The 27,715-nt window shown below is 40.1% G+C and overlaps 1 long non-coding RNA gene across 2 annotated transcripts in view; it reads right to left on the bottom strand.

The window, feature by feature from the left end:
* Window positions 1-20,386, bottom strand: part of LOC102551848 (uncharacterized) — a 37,172-nt gene extending 16,786 nt beyond the window's left edge. The window contains exons 1-4 of one of the 2 annotated variants that reach the window (XR_015684981.1): window positions 20,163-20,386; window positions 17,269-17,441; window positions 11,701-11,793; window positions 9,973-10,198 (exon numbers count right to left, since the gene is read on the bottom strand). This is a non-coding gene — a long non-coding RNA (uncharacterized LOC102551848). The remainder of the gene's footprint in view (window positions 1-9,972; window positions 10,199-11,700; window positions 11,794-17,268; window positions 17,442-20,162) is intronic. The other variant, XR_015684980.1, reaches the window with a different exon arrangement.
* Window positions 20,387-27,715: the final 7,329 nt, after the last annotated feature.

Here is a 27,715-nt window from a genome sequence, read left to right as displayed (position 1 = left end):
CCAACAAACAAACAAACAAAAAAACCAGCAACAACAAAACAGAAGTTGAGAGTCCTCTCTTGACGTCTAAGGCAATTATTTTCTTACCTGTGAGATCCAGTAAAAGCAAATTTAAGAAGCAGATTTCTAATATGCAGTTATGCAGAGTAAACAATACCATTTCCAAAGAGAGGGACAGAATAACAGGAAACATTAGACTGAAATAAGAACTAAACCCCAGTGGGTAGATATTAAATCATGTAGCTCCATGTCTGTTGACTGAAGCATGTGGTGCCAACATTAGAGTTTTAGCAGGCTTTGGGTATCCCTGATCATAAACCTCTTGGACTTGTTCTACTTGGTGCTTGCAGTTATTTCTCAGACCATAAACATCATACATAATGGGGTAGGGCCTAGCATTCAACATACTTTTCCATTAAGAGTGTATTCACTGTAAGCTCAGGAGCTCCCTGTGGGGAGGGCTTCTGTTACCAGTTGCCTACTGCACATTTTGTTGGCATCTATGTGGAAACCTCTTATATTTGGCATGCTGAAAAAGTCAGCAGCACATGAATGCCACTACGTTATGCTGCCAGCTTGAACTGTAAACATTTCTCTTTGAACCAAGACAGCAGCCTCTGAATGCCTATGTGGGTGTGATCAAGAAAACACTTCCATTGGTGTTCCCCTTAACCATAACAAAGAGGGAAAATGGTGCTGATTTGGGCTATCTGGACATGACTATCTGGACTGTTCTGAGCTCACTAGCTTGCTGATCTTCGTCTGTGATATTTCTGAATCAGCTGACAATGACAAGGTGCATTGATAACTGCTCATGCTGTTGAACTGGATATCATTGCACTAAATAAAAGAGGAACAAAGTCACAAAGGATTGAAGAAATCCCAAGGCTTTCAGCAGTAAGTGACATATTAGGAATTCAAAGTGATGTCAAACCACAATTCTATAATGGGACATATCTCCACAATCTGTGTATCATAACCCAGAAGCATTGTATTATTTATGTACTGTGATAAGCCATGTCTCAAAACAGGGATTGAAGCATTAGCAAACAACATGAAATTGATCTCAAATTAAAGAATCCATCTTAAGTTATCCTAGGATAGTTAAGCAAATTCATGGTGGTGTTTTTCTGTATCACACAGTTGAGTTGGCTGTTTATAAGATATACAAAAATCAAGGCTAAGAAATGGGGATTATAGATGTGCATCAAGGGCAGAAGATTAGATTTGTGCTCTGCCAAATGAAATATGAAATTGAAAAGTTATTTAAGGACATAGAACCGCTGCAAAAGAGGATAACAAAGTGAATATGTGATGAAAACACTAAGACTTTTCTATAAAAATATGAAAAGCAGAGAAGGAAATCATGGAAGAAATGTGTACATTTTATCACCAGGGACAGCTGCTGCTCATGGAACAAACAGAATTGTCTTCACCCTTTTGTAGACAGTGAAGTTAATTTAGTTTATGTGCATTGCTGCCTGTGAGTCCTGCACAAATGCCCTCGTGTTCACATGCTAAGGAAGCACTGTTCCTGGTCCAATTAATATTTGTGTGAACACATGCAGCACTGCTTCTCAAAACATATATAGTTTTTCATTTCTATAGTCATAGTGCAAACATTTTGATGTGTTTACTCTGAAATGAAATGAGCCACCTTGACCATTCCAAAGGACTGACATACATCTAAAGTGAGTTCCCTAAATCCACTATCTTGGAGCACCTTCTAATTCAATCATTTAAAGGAAGCTGGAGGTAGTGATACACATCTTTAATCACAGCTCTTGGAAGGCAGAGTCAGGCAGATCTGTGTTGCTCAAGACCACCCTGGTCTACAGAGTGAGTTCAAGGACAGCCAGAGCTACAGAGTGACACCTTGTCTCAAAAAACAAACAAACAAACAAACAAACAAACAAATAAATGAAATGAAAACCAATTTAAACAAACAAGGAAAAGGAAATAGGGTTGTAGCTTCGTTGTTGAGTTTGCCCAGCCTTGTACAAAGCCTGGATTAAATCTCTAGTACAACAAAACCCAAAACACAATATTATCACAACACAGAAAACACCACAAGTATCCCAAGCTCTGGCAGGCTTAGGGGTTCTACTCAGTGTTGGAGATCCAGCCTACAGGGCTATGAGACCCACAGTATTATGATTTCTGCTGCTATAGAATCTGAACTGACAAGGCCTCTAGAGAATGAGAAGTTCAAAGTGTATGGTAGTGAGATCAACATAGAGTCCTCTAACAGATAAGGATACCCTTGCCTTTTTATGACTTTGGTCTAACAGCTTGAGGTGCGTGCCCAGTGGAGGATGAGACATTCCACTGACATTCCCTGAATATGCACTCAGGCCTCCTTGGCATTACTACTGTTTTTGTGGTATACAAGGACCTCTAGGGCAGGTTTTTGTTTCATGGATAAAGCAATCTTAACATGGACACAGAAGGATGCCAAGGACAATTCAGTGATCTGGACTTTGTTCTCTACATGACTAACTTTCCTCTTCTGGGGATAGCCAGATATACCCATAAGGGACTCTGGTTTGACTGCAGAGTGGAGTCTCTTAGAACCAGTGTTTCCTCCCTTCTGAGAGGCCATGTCCCTATGTTGTTGTCTGAAAAACAGGACAGGAAGCATAGCAAATTCGAACTGCTTTCTCTGGGGATGGTCAGAGATCAAAAGAAAATATTGTGGAGATTCCTAAGACATATAGACCATCAAATCTTCCAACTCATGGAACATTGCAAGAGAGATTAGTATCTAGGTTGAAGACAAATAGGTTGAGCATCTTATAGTAAAAACTATAAAATGTTAAATTCTCTAAAATTCAAAATATTTCGATCAGTGAGAAAACAAGAAGAAAATTCTATATTGTATTTCTGCACCTGGTTTCAGTCAAAACGGAAACATGGAAAATGTGTAAAATTACTTCCCTATACATAGTGAAGGAGTTTAAGAAATAGTAAATGGATTTGGTGTCTAGACATGGATTAAATCCCTAAGATATTCCATTACGTACATTTCAAGTATTTTTAAATTGGAGGAAGTCTAAGGGATGAAACCTTTCTGGCTCTAAACAATATGGACAGGGTTCCTGACCCTGATCTTCTTAAAGGGAGGAGAGTCATTTGGTGAGGCCTGTCCTGATGGTTCTGATGTTCACTTTAGTATCCCACATCGAGGGGTAGCCTGCTTTACTGCTGAGATGAACATGTCTTGTTTCCAGTAGGAATAGGCATGAATGATGGTACAAATTACCATTATAGTTGATATGTCATTAGTTTCTTGTCAGAGCTGCCAGAACCATTAGTTTAATAAAGAAGGAAATAAATGTTGAAATTACAAATGGAGAAGATAACAGACTGGACTGAGAAACAAAAGGAAGCAAAAAAAATGGCTAAGTTTCCTGTTTGGAGAAGCACTATGCTCTGTTTTTCTACTGAAAACTTAGGTTGACTCAATCAAGAAATAAGTTGCCTTTAGAACTGAAACAATTACATAGCAGAATACATTGCTGGAGAAGTGTCACTATGGTGAGTGTTTTGTTCATGATTGGTGTTCGATACTTACCAAATCAGTGGTTTAGGTGAAAAGAAGTGGTGTAGGCAAATATTGTAATATGTGAAAATATATGTTTCTTGTATTTGTATATTTGAGTTCCTGTATGTGTATATGCATGTGTGAGTACACCTGCAGATGAGTGTACATGCCTGTGTCTGGAGGCCATAGGTTGACACTGGGCCTTCCACCTTAGTTTTTGAAATGGGTTCTCCCACTGAACCCAGCACTCTCCTACTGGCTAGACTGGCTCTGGGGGTACACGTGCCTTGGACTTCTCAATACTTCAGTTACACTCATGTACGACAATGTCTAGCTTTTTATTCAGGTGCTAGGGAACTAAACTTGGTCCTCATACATGGGTAGTAGGGTAGTAGGCATTTTACTGAATGAATCATCTCTAAAACCCTTGTAATATGATGTAGAAATTTTGCCAACCAAGTGGAAATAATTAATTGGAAAAAAAATGAGGAAGGAATGGAAGAGGAAAGAAAGGAGAAAAAATAGAACTTTAAAGGGCTATCCACCCTCTAAAAACTCCAATATTACTTCTAACCTTTTGCTATTAAAGTTTTGAACGGCTTCAAGCACAATTCATTATTTATGTTTTGACTGCATTTGATTTGAAGTGAAATATTTAGGCTTTAAAAAAGCCACATCTCTAATTTGAAGTGATTGCATCAATATATTAATTTGATTACATGAACATGAATAATTAATTTTGTATTATTAATTAAAATATTTTTTCGCAGTCTTTCAAATCCCCTTGCACATTACCATCATCATCATCCCTGTGGATCTGTGGTATGTGGAAATCGATGAAGGCAGGGAGAGAGAAGCCAGGCCTAGCTGCTGTCTTCCTATAATCTCTTTATAGCTGCTGGCTGGTGAAGAAGCATAAAGTCTATTTTCATGTTTTCTGTACAGTCTTTGTCACCTTCCTCTTTAATCACTTATAACCACAATAGTGGACCTCTGTATAGCACAGTTTCAAGGAAACCAATAAGATTTTTTCTGAAATAAAGTATGATGACTATGTATGTTGCCAACAGGATGAGGAAGCCATAGTATGATTCTTTTGATTGTGCCTCCATTTTATAAATAAGTATGCCTTCTCAGTGCTCTGGACTCTTCAAGGCTTTTTTTTATGCAAAATGATTGCCCAAATGCATTTGGCATACATTTCATTCTATTTATTTTCTTGTTTGAGCCAGAGGCTCACCACATAGCCCAGGCTTAACTTAAGCCCACCATGTAGTTCAGGGTGGCTTCAGAACCACTGCACTGCAGAATCCTCTTGCCTCAGCAATCTAAATCTTGTGATTGTAGACAGGAACCACCATGCCTGGCTACATATATAAAGTCACAAGTCAAGCATTTCCCCAACACCCACTCTAGCTCTGAGGATCCGGTACCCTTATTTTGGTCACCACATGTATAACTATACGTGCCTTAGACACGTATGTGTATGCACACTCACACAGATGCATATGAAGCCATACATTAAAAAAATGAAGTTTCTGAGAAAACACCTTTTCTTTGAAAAGCAAAGGATTTTGTGAACATGTTTTAAAAAGAAAAAAAAAGCAAAGTTAAACATCGATATAAGTGTATTAAAATTGAAAGCATTTGTGTTCTTCCACAGATCCGGTAAATAAGTGCAAAGGCCCTGCCCCAGAGGAACCTCATGGGCTTGAGAGCAAGAAACAGATGTACAGATGGAAACAAATGCAGAGAGCCACACCCAGAAAGTGAAAGATGCTTTGTAGAATATGTAACAGGACAGAAGCAGAGTCCCTGGAAGAGCTCAGCCTACGTTGTACCTTTAATTTTCTTTAAATCTTATTTTTAATGACGATTCTTAAACATTTTAACCTTCCTTGTAACTCACCTCCCACAAGAGGTAGTGGAAAAGAAAGGATATGGGGAAAGTGGACCTGTTTAGCAAGGTTCTTTGGAGCAACTCCTGTCTGTGTTGTCTGGAAATCACAAAATTAGTTCACAGCTTAGAAGGCAGCAGCAGCTCAATCCACAGATACACCAGCAATCCAATTTGGTACAGTCCAGATAGCAACAGTGCAGAAATGGCCTTGTAGAGACAGCCAGGCCTGAGACGGCCAGGCCTTAGCCTCGGCTTGAGTCTGCAGGAGGGTCCAACAAGAACACCAGGAGACGTTCTCAACTGTGCCTCTCTCAGGGAAGCGAAGGTCGAGAGAAGCACAAGCATTGCACAGCTAGCTGTACCAGCAAGCCAAGCTCTGTTTCTGTCACTTGGTGGAGTCTTATCCATACCCTCCAACCATTACGTGTCTTCCGCGTGCCTTACCTTAGCCTGTGGCTCACCTCAGCATATGCATCCAAGAAGCCTGAGTCTATGGAAGCTGCAGCAAACTGCTGTAGCACACCACCAGAAGGTTTTTGGTGAGTTTCTATCTATGGCATCTCCACAAATGTAGCTTAACTACTCAATATAATGGAGACCAATATATGTGTGTCATTATCAAAGAATTTTTATCATGCATCCCTTCACATGCTTGTTTTAGAAGAACATCTTTTCTCATGTGTCTGCCTCAGTAAAACATTCCTCACGAGTCTGCCTTAGCCTTTCATACCCCTGTCCACTTTAACTAAACATTCCTTCATGTGTTTGCCTCAGCAAAACACCATCTGACTTTCCAAAGAACCTCTATCTTTCCTCTTCATATACCCCTTTCTGTTTAAGAATTGTCTTTTTTTAACATTAACAATCTCTATACAATAGAAATAATTATAACCATCACATTTTAAATGGCTTATGTATATATAAAATAGTCAAACAGTAGTCTAACAACCTTAAATATCTATCAGTATATAATTAACAAAAGAATCCTAAATAATATATCAATATGTAATAATTTAAACAAAAATTTAAAATTTTCTTAATATATAACAATTAAATAAAAATCTTAAATTTTTATTAAAATGTAACAATTAAAGGAAAACTTAAATTTTTATTAATATTTAACAAAGAAAAATCTTAACCACCTATTAACATAGAATAATTAATATATAACAATTAAATGAAAAACTTAAATTTTTATCAATAAATAACAATTAAGCAAAACAACCTAAAGCCCTAGGTGATAACAACCATAACACACCTAACAAACAAAACTACCCACCCCAACTTACTGGATTAGGGCAATGTTCTTTTTATATATATTTGCTTCTTGATGAATTGGGGTGAAGAATGTCTGCTTTAGGCCCCGAAAAAATAAATGGTTAATCTGAAAAAAGCTAGCCGTAGCATTTATTACACAGCCTCTGGGTTTATCTAGTCTTTGTATTGTTTGTTGTTTGGGCCCTAAGGAGACAGGGGAATGGTTAGTCTGAGACAAATTAGCTATAACATTTATTATGTAGTCTCTAGGTTTATCTATTCTCTGTATTGTTTGCTGTTTGTGCCCTAAAGAGGAAATGGTAATCTGAGAAAAGTTAGCTATAGCATTTATTACCCAGTCTCTGTGTTTATCCAGTCTCTGTATTGTCTAGCTATAGCATTTATGACCCAATCTCTGGGTTTATCTAGCCTCTGTATTGTCTGTTTAGTTCATGTATTGTCTGACCAATCACTTGGGTTAGCCCTTCTGATGTTGGTTTGTATGTACTTTTGTTGTTGTTGTTGTTGAAGAAACCAGTAACTGAGAAAGTCTGTGAATTATTTGGGATATTTGCTTTGTGAAGATGTTTATGTCTCAAGTGACGAGGTTGTTTTTGGTTAGGTATGACTTTTGTAACTTTTTTTGGTCCGATCTAATCTTTATAAGTTTTCTTGGTATCTATATTTTTCATTTCCTGTAGATGCATAAGCATAACCACATCCCCATCTGAAAACTATTGCAGTTTTCCATTCGAATGTAAACACACCCTTATAGTATATTGGTGGACCTAGTTCCTCAGTTTTTTCCATAGCGCAGCATCTCTTAGCTGCTGTAGTTCCTTTTTCAACAACATTAAGGAAATTGAGAGTTGATAACATTATTTAGTGTACCCCTAGGGATTTCACTAGGTACTGATGCGGGCCAGGTTCTGTGACTGTAGCATCTCAGGTTCTCGTTTCTCTTAAGATTAATCTGGGACTTCAGGCTTATGCTGGATGTTGTCATTGAATCTGGAAATCTCCCCAGCTGTTCTTATTTGAGGATCTTATCACTGTGGTCAGAGAAGCTACAAAAATGTTTGTTACCTTGTAATCTCTTTGCTTTCTTTTTCTGATTTAAATTACTAGCGGGTTTTAGGCATCTCTAGAATAAAAGAACAATGAAACTATTTGTATGTCCTGCCTTCCAGGAAGATGATTAGTATTCTGATTTCTGTCACCATCAATTAGCATTCATGTTGATGTAGCACATGTAGTCCTTGTGAATCTGGCTCATTATATTGGCAGTATTGCCCTGGTTGTCGTCAGGAAGTTGTGAATTATTTAAAATTTACTATGATCATTTCACTTGTTTCAGTAGTCATATTTACAAACCCATCCTAGCATTGGCACAGGTGAGTTTTTTTTTTTAATTGTTTGGCAATATTTAAAGTGATGTGGTGAACATACTTGTTTGTATTTGTCCTAAACATCTAAAATAAGCATTGGGCAGTAATTATATGCATAAATGTGTATGTTGAGCCCATTCGCATGGACAGGGTCTGTGACAGCTATTGCCAGTCACCTACTTATGAGCACTCACGTGGTACTCTCAGCACACCTGCTTCCTTGCCTTCTAGCTATTGTGAGAGATATCTGCAGTGACTCCTCATTTTGTTTGAGTCTGCATCACCCTGAAGACAAAAGCGTTAATCTCCTTTTTATAAGCTTATCAGCACTTAGGATAATTTCTTTTATCAGGTGCTGATTCAGGTCTTTTATCCCCTTTCCCTAATGGGTGGTCTGTCTTCACTGCTGATTTATAGATGTGCACGCTGGTGTTCTTTGTTGTCCTTCCCCCACTTTGCTGATCATCTTTTCACTCACGGGGCAGTATCTTGATGAGTAGATAATGCCAGTTTCAGCAGCCCTCCCCTTCATCACATACATATTTTCATTCCTGTTTGAGGAACCCTTTCCTCTTTTTAAAATGACAAAACATCTCCTCCGCCACTTTTCAGATGCTTCTGTGAATTTATTTCTTGTAGGAGGGAATGTTCCTTCATCCCTCTGTACACTGATGCATATACCTCGCACATAAGAAGGCAGAAGTGTGAAAAGATCAGTCAGTTCTGGATCTACATCTGCAAGCCCACACAGTCAGCTCTGCTGGGGCTACTGCCTTAGCTACTCTTCTGGCACTCGGGAAACTAAAGCAGAGGTGCATGAAGAAGTAGAGAGCTTGGTGTTTCATGAAAAGAGCGATGAAACAAGTTCTCTCAGAGCGGAAAAATCCAGTCAGCATATCACCCAGATAATCTCTAGGCAACCAAAGTCACATCAATTTAAATCATGTCCTAGGCTAGAAAAGCTGAGAGCTTTGTTATCAAAACTGAACAGCTCTCACAAGTATGTCCGGAACTTTTTAAAGAAGTGCTTGTCACAGAGACAAAATTATATACACATCCATGTGTGCATATGTATTTATATTACATAAATTAATAAATAAATGCATAATATGTTTACATATGAGAGAGTACATATAGAGCTACATATAAACAGCTAGAATACCTATACACATATTCTGTTGTAACCAAGGTCTTATTAATTTTCATCTTGATATTTTGGTTACATTAAGAAATGGGAAGAAAGTGACAACCACTTGCAAAGGAAAAGCCAATTTTCTACAAGCTTATCTCACTGGGTATACAAACCAGACTTAAGGGCTGGCCCCATGCACAGCGGTAGACAACGAACACAAATGGAACTCGATGGTATTGTCAGAGGTCTATTGTCTCATAATGGTTTGTGTTGGCATTTTTAATTTGTTTTTTGCTTATCTATAATGGTTTCTGATTTTGTGGATTTTCTGGCTTATGTATATGTGTCCATGGTGTATCAGTGCCTGTGTATATATGTTCCTCATGTTCTTTCTTAGTTTCTTTTTTGTTGTTTTTGTTTTATCTGTTTTTTTTATTCTCTATGTGTGTATTTGTTTTTGTTTCTGGTTTGTTTGTTTGTTTGTTTGTTTTTGCTTCTGTTTTTTAATTGGCTTATTTGTTTTCTAGGAAAACAGAGGGTGAAAACATTAATTAAATGAGTAAGGGCATGGGACGAATACAGGAGGAGGTGAGAGAGAGGAAGTCATGATCAGAATATACTAAGTGAAAAAATTTATTTCAATAATTTTTTTCAATTTTCTAATTCTATTTTAAAAAATTAAAGAAAATGACCATCCTAAAAAAAAAAAAGAAGTGGGAAGAATGACTAATTCATTGTGATTTCAATGTACCTGTTTACACACCACACGACATCAGCTATTTCTTCACACACTCAGGGAAAACCGAAAGACAGGTGAGCTGAAGATAAACAGCATGCAGGATGCAATAGCAATTCCCCGGCATCCAGCTCCATCACAGCACTACTCAGAAGAACCAGGCCATGGAATCAGCCTGGGTGTCCAACAACATATGAGTGGGGGAAAATGTGATACTCATGTACTTTGGAGCATTATTCAGCTGTAACAAAGGTACAGATTGTGACATTTGCAGGAAAATAGACGGAAGTGGAAATCATCATGTTAAGTGAAGAAACTAGACATGGAATAACAACCATGGTATGCTTTTAGAGAGAAAATAATAGGGGTGAATATGATCAAATACATTAATACACATGTATGGAAATATAATGAAATTCATGACACTATAATATATGTTAATGATAAAAGAAAAATGAAAACTGTGCCAGCTTTGGTCTGCAATGCAAATATTTGTATGTACATATATGTGCAGGGGAACTTTTCCTTCTCTTGTTTGCCTAAAATTAGGACAAAGATTCATAAAGACAAAAGGTCATTCTACCTTCTTCCCCTTTTCTGTCTAAGGTGTGGATATGGCTTCCTCTTTATTGTGCTTGCTTACCAGCTCATGGCACTGATGGGCCATGCAGCAGAGTTTTGCCCACACCTCGACCTTCCCACATACATTTTTCCTGCCTCTGAAGCCTGGGCTGCTTTTCCATTGCCTTATCCCTACTGTGTAACTTACCGTCCTTGGGGCTGGAGTAATGGTGCAGCAGGTGCCCTTCCCTAGAACCCGGATTTAATTCTCTGCTCCTACCTGCTGTGTCACAGTCATCTGTAAATCCAATTTGGGGTAAATCTGTAGGCATTTCACATATTCATGGGTACAGATACCCACACATAAAATAAAAGTAAATTTAAAAATGTGTCCTGTTCTGTTCTTTGTTAAAAATGCCATTTAAATGCTCACTTGGTATGTATTGTCTGTGGTCATACACCAATGACAATAATTCCACTTTTTTTCCCCTGATATTAATCTGTCCTATTACAGGAGTCCTTTTCAGCTATAAGTTGAACATTAGACAAAACAAACAAACAAAACAAAACACAAAAAGAAAGCGAACAGCCCCCCCCCAAAAAAACCCCAAATCCAACCATCCAAATAAACCAAAAAAGCAGACATCAACCCATCCTCTGGCTGAGTGCTGGCAAGCAAGCGTGACAAGCTCCTTTGGGAATCCTGATTCTTGGTGTCATGGGAGATGACAAACTGTTGAAACTTTAAGATAAGTTCTGTGGCAGACTGCTGTTTAGCCACTGAAATGGTGGCAAAATGCACAGTGAAACTATGCCCATATCTTCTTTGAGGTGCCCCTGCACCTCTCCTGTGTTCATGCATTTGAGACTTTTCAGTGTGATCGTGGACCAACTATTCACAGGCTTTGCATTCTGTCCAGACTTACAGATCACTAATGCTCAGTTCTGTCTTAGCTATGCTGGTGATTCTTGACACTGCCCAAGATTTCTTTCTTCAGTAAACTTTCTACTTCCTACTTCCCCTCTCTTCCAGCAATGCTTTTGAAGGCTATATTTGCTGAGCATGCCTGGCTATTCTATGTCTTTCCACCACTTTGGCAAGGAGAAACTCCCAGAACCCTCCAGCTTCCTTGCACTGTTGCCTAGAGCCTTACTGTTCATTTTCTTACCAATAGCTCTTACCAATGGCTTCTCCGAAGCTCAAAGATCCTTGACAGCCAGCACAAGATCCGGTGCTACTATTGAAGACCACTAGCAGACACTGTGTTTTCATGGCTATTGTAACGAAAATATAAATGCTGTTTTAATGGAGACAGGGTGAGTACTCTGGATTTGTTTATTTATTTAGAAAGACAGAAAGCAGGTCTGGAGAGACAGTTCAGCAGTTAAAAGCACTTACTGCTCCTACTGAGAACCTTGGTTTACTTTCTAGCCTCCCCATAGTAGTTCATAATGGTTGATAAGCCCAGTAGAGGGATCTGAGGTCCTGTGCTGTCATTTGAGGAAAACAGGCACACACATGGTACGCGGATATTCATATAGGCAAAACACTAATACTCTTAAAAGGAAAAATTGTTAAAAATCTTTAAAAGAAAATTAAAGAAGAATTTTGATCATGGTGGTAAATGCTTTTAATTTTAGTACTTGGAAAATTTGGAAGTTGAGAAAAAAGGATCACAAGTTCAAGACCAGCCAGGATAAATGAGACCCCACTGTAAATCTATTTTTTTTTATCAAAGTGATTATGACTGGAAGGGTTTTGCATTTTGATGGGTTTAGAATTTAGAATTATTATGTACACACAGAGAAGGAAGGAAGGAGGGAGAGGAGAGGAGACAGAAAGAGAGAGAGAGAGAGAGAGAGAGAGAGAGAATGATAAAAACCCTGTGACAAAACACAAAATTCATTTGCATCTCTGTACTAATTTCCATGCACCTAGATTTTGTCTTTTCCTTCCCTCAGAAGGCAGAAGAGGACTAATCTAGAGTTTCTACTATGGCTTATTCAATTGTGATGGTGTGACTAAAAATGGCCCCCACAGACTCATAGGGCACTATTGGGAGGTATGGCATTGTTGGAGTAGGTGTGACCTTCTAGGAGAAAATGTGTCAATGGGGGTTGGGCTTTGAGGTTTCTGAACCCCAAGTTAGGCTGAGACACTTACTCTTTCTTCCTGCTAGCTTCGGTTTTGATGCAGAACCCTAGGATACTTCTTGAGCAACACGTCTGCCTTGGTGCTGCTATGCTTCCTGACATGAACATAATGGACTAAACCTCTGAAACTGTATGTCAGTCGAAAATAAATGTTTTTCCTTTATAAGAGTTGCCATGGTCCAAAGATTAAAACAGAGACTGAAGGAACACCCATTCAGAGCCTGCCCCACATGTGGCCCATACATATACAGCCACCCAATTAGACAAGATGGATGAAGCAAAGAAGTGCAGACCGACAGGAGCCGGATGTAGATCGCTCCTGAGAGACACAGCCAGAATACAGCAAATATAGAGGCGAATGCCAGCAGCAAACCACTGAACTGAGAATAGGTCCCCTATTGAAGGAATCAGAGAAAGAACTGGAAGAGCTTGAAGGGGCTCGAGACCCCAAAAGTACAACAATGCCAAGCAACCAGAGCTTCCAGGGACTAAGCCACTACCTAAAGACTATACATGGACTGACCCTGGACTCTGACCCCATAGGTAGCAATGAATATCCTAGTAAGAGCACCAGTGGAAGGGGAAGCCCTGGGTCCTGCTAAGACTGAACCCACAGTGAACTAGTCTATGGGGGGAGGGCGGCAATGGGGGGAGGGTTGGGAGGGGAACACCCATAAGGAAGGGGAGGGGGGAGGGGGATGTTTGCCCGGAAACCGGGAAAGGGAATAACACTCGAAATGTATATAAGAAATACTCAAGTTAATAAAAAAAAAAAAAAAAAAAAAAAAAAAAAAAAAGAGTTGCCATGGTCATGGTCTTTCTTCACAGAACCAAAACCCTAACTAAGATATTGGTTCAGCAAGCAAGTGAAAATCTGTATGACAAGAACTTCAAGACTCTGGAGAAAGAAATTGAGGAAGATCCCAGAAGAGGGAAAGATCTTCCATGCTCATGGATTGGCAGGATTAATATAGTAAAGATGGCCATTTGCCAAAAGCAATCTACACATTCAACGCAATCCCCATCAAAATTCCTACTCAATTCTTTACACAGATAGAGAGAGCAATTAGCAAATTCATTTGGGATACCAAAAAACCCAGGATAGCGAAAACTATACTCAACAATAAAAGAACTTCTGGAGGAATCACCATCCCTGACTTCAAGCGGTATTGCAGAGCAATAGTGATAATAACTGTATGGTATTGGTACAGAGACAGACAGATAGATCAATGGAGCAGAATTGAAAACCCAGAAATGAACTGACACACCTATAGTCACTTGATCTTTGACAAAGGAGCTAAAACCATCCAATGGAAGAAAGATAGAATTTTCAACAAATGGTGCTGGTTCAACTGGAGGTCAGCATGGAGAAGAATGCAAATCGATCCATTCTTATCCCCATGTACAAAGCTTAAGTCCCAGTGGATCAAGGACCTCCACATCAAACCAGATACACTCAAACTAATAGATGAAAAAGTGGGGAAGAGTCTCGAACACATGGGCACTGGGGAAAATTTCCTGAACAGAACACCAATGGCTCATGCTCTAAGATCAAGAATCAACAAATTGGACCTCATAAAACTGCAAAGCTTTTGTAAAGCAAAAGACACCGTCATTAGGACAAAACAACAACCAACAGATTGGGAAAAGATCTTTACCAATCCTACATCTGATAGAGGGTTGATATCCAAAATATACAAAGAACTCAAGAAGTTAGAGTCCAGAGAGCCAAATAACCCTATTAAAAATGGGGTACAGAGCTAAACAAAACATTCTCAGCTGAGGATGATCAAATGGCCAAAAAGAACCTAAAGTAATGTTCAACATCTTTAGTCATCAGGGAAATGCAAATCAAAATAACCCTGAGATTCCACCTCACACCAGTCAGAATGGCTAAGATAAAAACTCAGGTAACAACAGATGCTGTCAAGGATGTGGAGAAAGAGGAACACTCCTCCATTGTTGGTGGGATTGCAGACTGGTACAACCACTCTAGAAATCAGTCTGGAGGTTCCTCAGAAAAAAGGACATTGCACTGCCTGAGGACCCAGCTATACCTCTCTTGAGCATATACCCAAAAGATGCTCCAACATATAACAAAGACACATGCTCCACTATGTTCATAGCAGCCTTATTTATAATAGCCAAAAGCTGGAAAGAACCCAGATGCCCTTCAACAGAGGAATGAATTAAAAAAATGTGGTATATCTACACAATGGAGTACTACTCAGCTATCAAAAACAATGACTTCATGAAATTCATAGGCAAATGGAACTAGAAAATATCATCCTGAGTGAGGTAACTCAATCACAGAAAAATATACTTCGTATGCACTCACCGATATGCGGATATTAGCCAAAAAAGCTCGAATTACCCAAGATGCAATCCACACTCCACAGGAAGCTCAAGAAGAAGGATGATCAAAGTGCGGATGCTCCCACTCCTTCTTAAAAGGGGAAAAATATCCATAGGAGGGGATATGGAAGCAAAGTTTAGAGCAACAACTCAAGGAAAGGCCATTCAGAGCCTGCCACACATGTGGCCCATATATACACACAGCCACCAAAACTGGATAAGATTGATGAAGCTAAAAAATGCATGCTGATAGGGGCCAGATATAGATCTCTCCTGAGAGACATGTCCAGAGCATGTCCAATACAGAGGTCAATGCTAGCAGCAAACCACTGACCTGAGAACATGACCCCTTGGGGTGAATTAGAGGAAGTATTGAAAGAGTTGAAGGAGCTTGCAACCCCATAAAAAGAACAATGCCATCCAACCAGAGCTTCCAGGGACTAAACCACTACCTAAAGAGTATACATGGACTGACTCAGGGCTCAAACTGCATATGTAGCAGAGAATAAATAGCCTTGTTGGGGCACCAGTGGAAGAGAAAGCCCTTGGTCCTGCCAAGGTTGGGCTCCTAGTGCAGGGGAATATGGGGTGCAGTAAGGGGGATGTATGGGGGAAATAACCATATGTGGGCGGGGAGGGAATGGGGACTTATGGACAGGAAACAGGGAAGGGGAATAGCATTTGAAATGTAAGCAGAGAAATATATCTAATAAAAAATTTAAAAAAAGATATCGGTTCAGGATTACATTCAAGTTTCAGGTTTTGCAATATTGCAGGTTTTGTCCTGGGGATTAGAGGATTTGTGTTGTGGGGCTCTGCTCTCTGCCTGCTGTGACTAAGCTGTGAGGTCCCTGCTACTCTTTACCACCTCCTTTATTCCCAATATGCTGAATATAAGAATGACTTTGGCTGAAAGCTAGATGCGTGATGACCTGTCCTCTGCTTCTCTAGCTGGACTTTACCTTCCCTCCTCCAAGGGGGTTTGTGTCTCTGCTGTCTCCACCCTCCCATCATGCCTTTCTGCCTTCAGGTGTCTGGTCCTTAGTTCACTTCCTCATTCAACCCACACGTACTTAGGAGTGTCTCCCTCGGGCCAGGCACTCCCATGCAGGCACTTTCCAATGCTTGCAGGGTTTAAAGAAGAGCTGTTTGTTTGAACACTACACATTTTAAAATTTGCCAGAGACTGGCTTGTTAAATGTTAGCTTTCTATACTGGAGATACTCAAGAACATGCCTCCATGCTCCAATGCTCAGAATTCAGCCTCTGTTGGATTGATCCCAGGGTCCTCTTAACACAGAAGCTCAGAGGCCGGCTTTCTGTCTTGACTCTGCCTTTCAAGGTTTAGTTCAAATGCCGTCTCCTCTGGGAGGCCATTCTGAAAATTCCTTGTCGAAATTAAAACCCCCTTCCTCACAAGTCTTCATCAGAAGATGCAGTTGAACTACTGGATATTTGAGACCATGTCCTGTTACCCCTGGCACTATGTCAGCATTTTCTGCTTGGACTTAAGGTCATTAGAGAGGGGTGTGTTTCTCCACATTGATTTTTGCCCTTTTGTAAGTACTAAGTAGATAGCTTAAGGGACAGTCATTTATGCTGGCTGGGATGGGAAGAACTTCTGCCCTTTAAATGACTGTTAACATCCATTTGAAGCTGGTTTGTTTGTTTCAGAGGAGGTCATTCAGAGAAACTCAACACCCCCAAATCTCTCTAACTTACTGTCTTTAGGTGACTTACTGTAAACTTTGCTCATTATAATCCGAAATATTCATCTCCAAGGTGCTCTTTTTATCAGTTTCTTAGAACACATAAAGCATCTGATCTCAAGCTGAGTTTGCTCAGCAATGTGTAGCTTTACACTGGATCCCATTCTGCCTTTGCCATGTATTAAGATCCTTGGTGAAAGTCTTTTCCTGTTCATCAAGGGACACTGTCTTTAGAATGACATATGACTAACTTTTTTCAGGAATTCCTCACACTTCCACCCCCTGGTTGTGCCTATGAACTTTGTATTTTGTCACACCTTCACTGCCTTTACTGGCTTAGCTCCAACAAAGTGAAGGATGTAAGTTTCAAATTGCTAAGACTTAGAAGGGAAGTGTAAGTCACCATGAACTCACTAGATGGGTAACACTGTCGAAGCCTCATCTCACTAAATATTGTGAGTGGCTGGTGAGAATGTGGGAAGTGTTTTAAGACACTAATTAACAATTCATATATATATATAAACATAGTTACCATACAACTCTGCCTTTAGTCTCTTTGTATTTACTGAAGGCATAAAAGCATATTCACATAAAAGCTTGTGCACAGTGTTTACAGCAACTCTTTTCTCACAATAATTGGAGACAATTCAAATACCCATCAGCAGATGAATGGACAAACACATCCTGTTTCCATATAGTAGAACCCTGTTTCAAAGTATAAAGGAGGAAGATATTAATGAATGCAAAAATTCATAATGTGCTAGTCAAATCCCAGGAAATTCTGGAAACTGAAACACTAATCCTTAGGGAAAGAAAGTAGATCTTTTGTTATTTGTTCCTAGAATAAGAAGATTGAATGTATGAGGTGACTCAAATACAGCTTGGCTGTGGGAATAAGATATGGGGACACTGGTCCTGGATGCTCACCAATCTCTACCTTAATATGCCTTTGGCTGTTTGTGTAGCAATTGATGTGATTATAAAAAGCTAAAGAGAGTGAGGAATATGTTCTATGGAGGTGTGGTGAGGGCAAGGGTGTTCCTCTTTAGACCCATGCTGAGGCATCCCTTCCCTCTACGGACCAGCCACATGAAGGTATAGTATAGAAGGAGTTTATTCAGGGCTTGTGGAGAGAAGTTAAGAGGGTAATAGGGGCAGAGAAAGGCAAACAGAGAGAGAGAGAGAGAGAGAGAGAGAGAGAGAGAGAGAGAGAGAGAGAGATAGGCCATGAGCAAATGGAGAGATGGAGGGATGGGAATGGGAGAGAGGGGGAAGGAAGGCAAGAGTAGGAGAGGAACAAGAGAGAGAGAGAGAGAGAGAGAGAGAGAGAGAGAGAGAGAGAGAGAGAGAGAGAGAGAGAGGAGTGGGCAAGCAGTCCCTTTTATAGTGTCATGCATACCTGGCTGCTGCTAGGTAACTGTGGGGCAGAGCTTAGACAGAATGCTAACAGTAATACCCCTCAAGGAAATGCTCTGGACGGTTGTTTGTCAGGTTCCCTTTTGTGGTATGTGTGACTAAATAGAATTGTGGAAATTCTAAGGCTTGAAGAAAAACAGGGAGACTAATGCCATGTTCAGTAACTCACTTATCTTTGTAAAAAGTGACATGAAGTGGTTTACTAAGAAGAATCCAAGCTGATAGTATCATCTGCCTTCCATCATAACCTGGATAAGCAGTGTTTATACTTAGAAAGTATGTGGTGGTTTGAATGGCAATGGCTCCCTTAGGCTCTGATATTTGAATGCTTAGTCATCAGAGAGAGGCACTGTTTGAGAAGTATTAGAAAAGTTAGGAGGTGTGACCTTATTGGAGTAGGGGTGACCTTGCCAGAAGAAGTATGTCACTGGTGGGTGAGGGTGGTGGTGGGCTTCAAGCTTTAAAAAGCCCATACCAGGCCTAGCTTCTCTCTCTCTCTCTCTCTCTCTCTCTCTCTCTCTCTCTCTCTCTCTCTGTTCTCTTTCTCTGTCTATCTCTCTGTCTCTCTTTGTGTCTCTCTGTCTCTCTGCTGCCTGCATATCAGGATGCAAAGCTCTCAACTACTATAGCACCATGCCTATCTGTTCCCTGCTATGATGATAATGAATTAACCCCCTGAAATGCTTTCTTTTGTAAGAATTATCTTGGTCATGGCACCTTTCCATAACAATAGAAAAACAGTTAATGTGTGCTCCAAGATGCAACAGTGGTAGCAAAGTAATGATATAAACTCACTCTGCCTGCTGTAAATGGCACCATCACCAAAAGAATGCCTGTAACCATTAACAGAATTTCGAATGTCACTTGTAAGCTATCTCTCTCTCTTTTTTTTTTATTAACTTGAGTATTTCTTATATACATTTCGAGTGTTATTCCCTTTCCCGGTTTCTGGGCAAAAATCCCCCCTCCCCCCTCCCTTCCTTATGGGTATTCCCCTCCCAACCCTCCCCCCATTGCCGCCCTCCCCCCAACAGTCTAGTTCACTGGGGTTTCAGTCTTAGCAGGACCCAGGGCTTCCCCTTCCACTGGTGCTCTTACTAGGATATGCATTGCTACCTATGAGGTCAGAGTCCAGGGTCAGTCCATGTATAGTCTTTAGGTAGTGTCTTAGTCCCTGGAAGCTCTGGTTGCTTGGCATTGTTGTTCATATGGGGTCTCGAGCCCCTTCAAACTCTTCCAGTCCTTTCTCTGAATCCTTCAACGGGGGTCCTGTTCTCAGTTCAGTGGTTTGCTGCTGGCATTCGCCTCTGTATTTGCTGTATTCTGGCTGTGTCTCTCAGGAGAGATCTACATCCAGTTCCTGTCAGCCTGCACTTCTTTGCTTCACCCATCTTATTTAGTTTGGTGGCTGTATATATATGGGCCACATGTAGGGCAGGCTCTGAATGGGCGTTCCTTCTCCCTCTCTTCTAAACTTTGCCTCCCTATTCCCTCGCAAGGGTATTCTTGTTCTCCTTTTAAAGAAGGAGTGAAGCATTCTCATTTCCATCTGTATTCTTAACTTGGGTTTTCCTTCTACTTCAGTAAGGAGGTTTTTATTTTAGGAGGGAAATACAACAGGAAAGAAGTGGGGAGTATCCAGTTGCCTACCATACCCACAGGAGGACACTGACCACAGTGAGGAAGAAGTCTGCTGCTAAGCTATGGTGCTAGCAGTGGTTTCCACCATGAGAGATATTTTACTTGCTCAAATGACATGGGAATGAGATCATGTTTAAATTTAAAGAACAATACTTAAACTGTTGTTTGTAGAACATTGAATGAATGAATGAATGAATGAATGAATTGGAAGAGGCAAGAGACTTTGCATTGCCATAGTTTCAGGGGAACACACATTTACATTAGGTTCAAAAACCATGCTTCTACAGTGGACTCAGGAGATATGTTCTCAGTGGCCTCCAGAAATAGATATTCCTTGACACTTTCGGAGAACATTAATATTTGACTTACCGTATTTTGATTTTCAACCTCCATGAGAATGGATTTGATGAAATATGATCAGTAGGCTCCTCCTTCTGTTGAATATTTTATTAGTTATTCACAGATGTATACCAAGATTCTCCTATATTCCAAATAGTGTTTTAGAGTTAAGGATATACTGCTATATAACAGTGCTATATAACCAGACCCCGGTGGTCATGAGGCATTTGTTTAGATTCAGAGAGACAGGCAGTAACCACAACAACAGAATAGATTGTCAAGTATGCTCATATATTTTTTTAAAGGAGCCAGGCATATGTTTGATAGAGCCAGGTGTGGTGATGTGAGGGGTGTCTCAGCAGGTCTATGCTGAGGCATCCCTTACTGCTGAGGTAACAGTCGTATGACAGATATAGTATGGAATAGAGTTTATTTAGGGCATGGGAAGGAAAATTGAGAAGGGAATAGAGGCAGAGAAAGACAGAGAGAGAAAGAGAGAAAGAGAGAGAGAGAGAAGAAAGGCCTGTCAGGAACATGTGGAGGGGGAATGGGGAAGAGGAGAGGAGGAGAAAGGGGTGAAGGAGAGAAGAGAGTCAGAGAGAATAAGATCCAGGAGCAGGAAAACAGCCCCTTTTATAGTAAGCCAGGGCTACGGGCTGTTGCCAGGCAACTGTGGGTGGAACCTAGAAGGAATGCTAACAGCTAAAAGATGGCAAGTGTTATGAATGAAAATTATAAAATAAAGCAGTATGAGGGAAAGAAGTTTTAGCAGAGGAAAGGCCGGAAGATTTTAAATACAGTCACCATAGTAGTCTACGTTAGAAATGTGACACTATATGAAATATATATGAAGATATAAGAGAATGAGATAAGTGAGGATAGAATTTTCTCAAAAGCATGAGCAACCTGTGAAAAGACTTACATAGGACACGTCTGGTGTTTCATTTAGTTTGAGATGGTGGCCAGAATCACGGCAAAGCTGTGGGAGGGGGCTGAGTTAAGTCCAGGTCCTGTGAAACTCAAGATTTTACTATTTTTACTTGGAGGGTGTCATGGTTTGTATATTTTTGGCCCAGGGAGTAGCACTAGTAAAAGGTATGGCCCTGTTGGAGTAGGTGTGTAACTGTGGGCATGGGCTTTAAGACCCTCATTGTAGCTGCCTGGGAGCCAGTATTCTTCTAGCGCCTTCAGATGAAGATGTAGAACTCTCAGATTTAGGTGTGTCAAGCCTGACTGGATGCTGCCATGTTCCCTTCTTGATAAGAATGGAGTGAACCTCTGAAACTATAAGCTAACCCCAATTAAAATGTTCCTATGAGATTTGTCTTGGTAATGGTGTTTGTTCACAGTGGTAGCCTAACTAAGAAAGAGGGAAACAGGGTATTTTTATTGTCTGCAACGTGACATCCTCAGGTGAGATGGAGCAAATGTAGAAGGGTCCCTGTGTGGTCATTCATCCTCCAGGGGCCATGGTTGAAGTCAGAGTGAATTGTAGAGATGTGAGGAAGGATAGGAAATCTGGGAAACTGTTCCTCATAGGCAGTATGTAAGATACATTCCAATTGCAATTCCCCTAGCCCATATTAAGCAAACAGATGCAAGATTCTGTGCAAAAGAGTACTGAGGACATGGGGAGAAGGCGGCACAGCAGTGTAGCTCTGAATTACAAATAAAGAAAGGACATTTAAAGAAGACAATAAAAGCACATACTAAGAGGAAAGCTCCATGTATTTGACAACACTAAACTTGATCATTTGAGCTTGGTAAAATTACTAGGGATAGTCACCATATGGAGACAGACTAGCAGAAGACTAGCTAAGCCTGAAACACAGAAATCAGGGAGGGGCTCTCAGTTTTTAATAGGAATTCATAAACTCTGCATTTCCTGCCTTGTTGATGGGATTTTCTTTTTTAAAGCAGCAAGCAGAATGGCAAAAGGGTACAAACACCAGGTTCTGCAAATTCAAAGGAAACTTCCCTTTCTCAGTTCCTAGTGTCTGGAGGGGTTCTGAGAGCACAGGCTGCAACACTGGGGCAGAGTGAGGATTATAGCAGAAGCGTGTTCCCCTGCAGGCCTCAAAACCAAAGAGAAATGTAAATTTCTTTGAAATTTGGTTTGAGATTCAGAACTCAAATCCCTGTGTTGTTCTAGTCAAACCCAGTATATTGCTAATTGCAGGAATTCTCAGAGCTCTGTTCAATCAGGGGAAACCATGTAGGAGTTGCTAAGTGAGGCTCAAACTTGCAGAAAGGAGACAGACAGACTGCATTTGACATGTAGCTGCTGGCCAGTGATCAGTGGGAAGCACATTTAAAAAGCATTTGAAATTGTGAGTACCAGGACTACTATGGCTGTATTTTTCTAACGATTTTCCAACAAATGGCTGGAAAAATTACATGCCTCAGAAATGAGTCATCAAAACAAACCTGGGCAGCATTTATAAAACAAATGACGAAAACAAAGAACCAGAGGAGCAATGAGCAAAAACAAGACTCCAACTGAGGAAAATGCCCAGAAAAAAGGCGTCAAGGGAAAGACAGTTGAAATTAATGTTTCTGTATAGAAACAAATCAAAATGAAAACTTGAAGGAAATCTTCCTCTAGATGTAAGGAGGAACACAATGGCCAGTACCTAGAAAAAAGATGTGGGAGGGAAGAAGATGGAAAGAGAGGGGCAGGAACTTATAAAGAAGAGGCAAATAGAGAAAAGATACCTTGAGAGATTGGTGAGCCTGGAGGACCTGGATTAGATGCCATGAATCCATATTTAGAAGGCAGGGAGAAGAAACAGAACCATCACAAGTCTTAAAGAAACAGTTCTAAGTAGCAGCAGCATAAGATGCAGCAAGGACTGCAAACAACAGAAGTGCAGTCGAGGAAGAAATACAGTGTGGCGGAACCACAGGAACATTTAAAGCCAGTGTGCAAACAAAGCTCCCGGAAACAAACAATTCAAAAGGGATTGACTGGGGACAGACATTAGCTTGGATGAGAGACCACTCGCCAAGCATGCGTAAAAGTCTGGGTTCAAACCCAAACACAGCATAAACTGGGCCCTGTTCTGTAATCCCAGCACTAGAGACACTGAAGGATCAGAAGTTCACCTGCAGCTGTGTATAGAGTGGTAGGCCAGTTTGGCCTGTAGACCTGTCCCAGTTTAAAAAGAAATCAAACAATAACAAAATCCATAGCTATTCCAAGTTTCAATTTTATATTGAAAATTTGCATGATGTGTTAATGAGAATTAAAGAGAATATATCATAAATTTACTAAGCCTTTTTAGTGAAGATGTACCTTCTAGAGTACCATGCTGGAAGGTCAGAGGTTAGTAAGGTCTGGGCCCTTTCACAGAAATGCAATGTGAGACCACCACATGACCATAGTGATATGTAAGAAGGGCATTATGTGAGTGAGAATGCACACCTCTTACCTGGGCCCATTGTTACATACTTATGCCATGACAGCTCTAGGAAGACATTTTTTTTCCTGTGTTGAAGGACCCATTGCATGAACAATGTCAACACATTAGGAAGATAAAGAAGGGATAAGAAAGTTTGTGAAAATCAACTTTATCCATCCATGGGAATAACAGTAAAACAAAGGTGAGAAACAGAGTACCAGACTGAAATGGAATGGCGATGTCCTATGATCTGACAATGAAATGATACTAGAGTAATTAGAAGGAGAAAAAGAATGAGAGGTGTGTGTGTGTGTGTGTGTGTGTGTGTGTGCGCGCGCGCGTGTGTGTGCACATGCGTGTGCTCCAATACTCAACTGTGTGTAGGGGAAACCCAAGGATATTTAAAACTACAAGCACAAGAGTTCATAGACCGTATTTTATACAATTGAAAGAGATTGCAATCAATTAAATTAGATGAAGGGCCAGAATGATCAAATGAGAGAAGGAATATGTTAATGATATTATTAATAGCTGGCAATGGTGAGATGCTTCCTAAAAAATAGATAATTAAAGGCATTATGAAAAATAATGTTTATAAAGTCACACTACTGAAATAAAAACACAAATCATTTTATAATTAGAAAAAATCACAATGGAAACAGGCCATATGGAAATAATTTTAAGCTATAAAATTAGAGCATATCAAATGACAGAAATAAACTAAACATATCTGTCATTTCAACAAGAGCAAATGGGAAGAAATCATCTGCTAAAAGAAAATCCTAGCTCTATTCTTTGAGTGAGGACACATATAAAGTTATGTGTGACATTATAGGATGACACTTTGGGTTTCAGTGAGCTGCTAGTGGTCCTAGATGGACAGAGACTGGGAATGGAAGCCAGCCTACTCAAGGATGGAGAAGGTTCTTGTCACTTCCTCTGGAGCTTGCCAGTCAAAGACATTTTTAACCTGTCTGAGTTGTGTGTCAGTGTCCCCTGTCTTGTTTTTTTTCAAATCAATATCTTTTCCTCAACTTTTAAAAGCAAGGAATGGATTCTAGTACTTGGAAGATGTCTCAGAAAAGTTGCTTTCTGTGTAAGCATAAATTCATGAGTTCAGATCCCCAGTACTCACATAAAAAGCCAGGTGCTGCAGTACATCCCTGTAATCTCAGTTCTGGAGAAGTAGACACAATAGGATCATTGGGGTATGCTAGAAGATTCCATGATCATCAATTTCTATCAGAGACACTGTTTTAAAACATAAAGTGGAGATTGATTGAGGAAAATATCTGCTGTTGATCTCTGGCCTCTTTCTGTAAATAGAACACACAGTCATGAACATAGACACATACATGTATGCTTGCACATGCATGCATACATGTATGCAGACACACATAACTCATACTGTCCAGTCAAAGTATAATTTAGGCACTCTCAAATTTGATTCTTTACCTGGAGAATTAAAAACAAAACAAAAAAATCCAAAAGGACAAACAAACCTGAAAAGTAGAACTAATTAATTCAGAGTTTAAAGGGGTTTCAAACAAGAGAGAATACATCTGGTATAGTCCTATGGGGATGGTCAGGTCCTTTTTTTAAGGGTCACTCACCAAGCACAGTTAAATATCTCATACCATGAAACCACATTTCTTAGCTAGAAAATACACAATACACACTCTAGTTCCCAGTGGCCTCCTGCATCATGTAGCTCACACCTCCAAACTGAGAACAGATATCCAGTTCCATGCTTCAACTACCAGATCATACCAAACATGAAGGAAACCATGAATATTAAATGTGTTAAATGTATATTAGTGCATATTAATGGCCAAGCAGAATCCCCCTTTTCACCCACTGGCTAGAAGAGTTGTGCTGTACAAGGGGTTTGTTTCACCTCTTATCTTGTAGAATAGAAATATAATTTCTAATAATGGTACCATTTTTAAAAAGAATTTCCAGTTCTTTCCAAACAAATAACCTATCCAGAACACTTTTCATTGTGAATGAATATCTATCAATTTTGTGTATTTTTCTCTGACAAAGAAGCCCACAAGAAGTCTGTGTATATGTCAGAAAGAGCCACTTACTGGGAGTGCCATCTATATCATGTATATTCAGTTCCAGATGAAGTCTGGGAAGTCATGTGCTACAGACAGAGCCATCGCAAGGACTGTCACCTTAATCAGTTATGAACATGTGGCTGGGTTGCCTTATTCTTCATTACCTGAGGAACTGGCTCTATTCCTTGCCCTTGTCACTAGAACGAGTGATGTGTCTGCTGGTCCAGGACAGGAAATCTCTCAGTGACCCTGGATGCCAGGATGATGTGACTCATGCAGGCCTTGAGCATGGCATGTCAGAAGTACAGTCTTAAAAAACTTTTCTCACCATTGATTTGAAGATAATCTCAACTCATCCAAATTGGTTGGTCCTCCTTATCTTCAAATTGGTCTCATTCCAAAATTGTATTCCGTTAGGGATCAGAATTTTAGATTGCCCAATTTTTTCTTAGTCTAGACTCCAGATTAACTGTGATTGTTTGCTGTTTAGTAAAGCATCCTTGTTTTGCAGCAGAAAACATGCAGGGTTCTAGTAGGAAAACAGCAGTGAGGGCTGTGGTGGAGGTCAGGGGAAATAGTTAGCAATTTCCAGGTAATTCCAAGCAATTTTCTGATCTCGCTTTGCAGTGATGAAGCACAAAAAATTCATAATGATTCTGACACATTAACTGACTGGTTCTCCTGTACCCTTCACATTTCCACAACATTAATTTTATGTGCAGTAATTAAGCAGGCATCAGACTGCTTCAGGGGGAGCCATTAGCCTTTTATGAGACCTCGGAACTAGACAGTCTGGAGGCCAGGCTTGCTTAGGTGGGCAGAAGTCATGCTGTTATCTTATACAGGTCCTACAGCCTTGTCTTTACGCTCATGGGTTGTTGTGTTCAAGGAAAAAGTTTGATGTCTTCCTTGTCTTGGAAAAGCAAACTTTTCCACTGGGTCTCACCCATAGGCCACCATATAAAGTTCCTCAAAGACCATCTTCCAAATATCAATCCCCATTCCCCATGACAGTCTGGCTTGTTGCCCTCCTCCTCTGCAGCTTATTTGATCCAAGGACACTTCTCAGGGAAACCTGCACATCTACAGTTTAGGAGACCAGTACTGCGATGGTTAGTTTTAGTCAACTTGGCACAAACTGGTGCCACCTGGGAAGAGGGATCCTCAATTAGGAACTGCCTCTATCAGGTTGGGTTGTGGGAATATCTGTGTGACATTTTCTGCCTTAAGGACTGATGCAGGAGGGACCAGAGCACTTTGAGTGGTGTAATCTCTAAGTAGGAGGTCCTGAGTTGTAAGCTGTGTTCCTCCATGGTCCCTGGCTCAATTCCCATTTGAGTTCCTGCCCTAACTTCTTTCAGTGATGGACTGTGATAAGGATGTGTAAGCCAAATAAATTCTGTTATCTACTGAGATCCTTTTGGTAAGCGTTTTGTCAGAGCAACAGAATTCAATCTAGAAAAGATACCAGTGATGCCTGACTCATCCCACGTCAACCTCTCTAACATTTGCCCTATTGTTTTCTATGTTGATGGCTTCATCACTGGAGCATAGCACCTCACTATTCTGCCAGTATGTTTGTTGGTTGAACAGTCAACATGGTGGGACATTAATATCTCTAGATTAAACCCTCAGCCAATAGGAATGAACACCCATGGTTTCTTGCTTCTTGGTTGTGGGATCTGATTTGCAATAGGTAGTCTTTATGGAAATCTGTAATATTTGGGAAAAGATTACTGTGCTGTTCTTATATAAAGCTAAGTTGCTCAGAGTTGACCTAGTGATTTTCTTTTGGAATCTCAAAACTCACCTCCAGTGACAGCTCCTTCAAGGTCCATAATTCCTAATCTTTTCCAAAGACTTTCCATCAACTTGAAACCAAGTATTCAAATATATGAGCACACTGTATCATTCTCTTTCAAACTACTACAACTGCTGTTCCAAAGTACTAAGATGAGCAACTTATAGGAAGGGCTTATTTTTATTTTAGGGATTTCCATTCAGGGTAGCTTGAAATCATTGTTCTGGACCTGTCAGAGGCAGAGCATCATAGCAGGGAGCATGTCATGAGAAAGCTAGCTTCCTCCATATAGTCTAACCTTTTAAAAGTTTTACTACC

This window comes from Rattus norvegicus, chromosome 3 (assembly GCF_021556685.1).
Source record: "Rattus norvegicus strain SHRSP/BbbUtx chromosome 3, alternate assembly SHRSP_T2T, whole genome shotgun sequence".
Taxonomy (NCBI): Eukaryota; Metazoa; Chordata; class Mammalia; order Rodentia; family Muridae; genus Rattus; species Rattus norvegicus.
The sequence above is the reverse complement of the archived record's forward strand: the minus strand, read 5'-3'. Positions and strand labels throughout refer to the sequence as shown.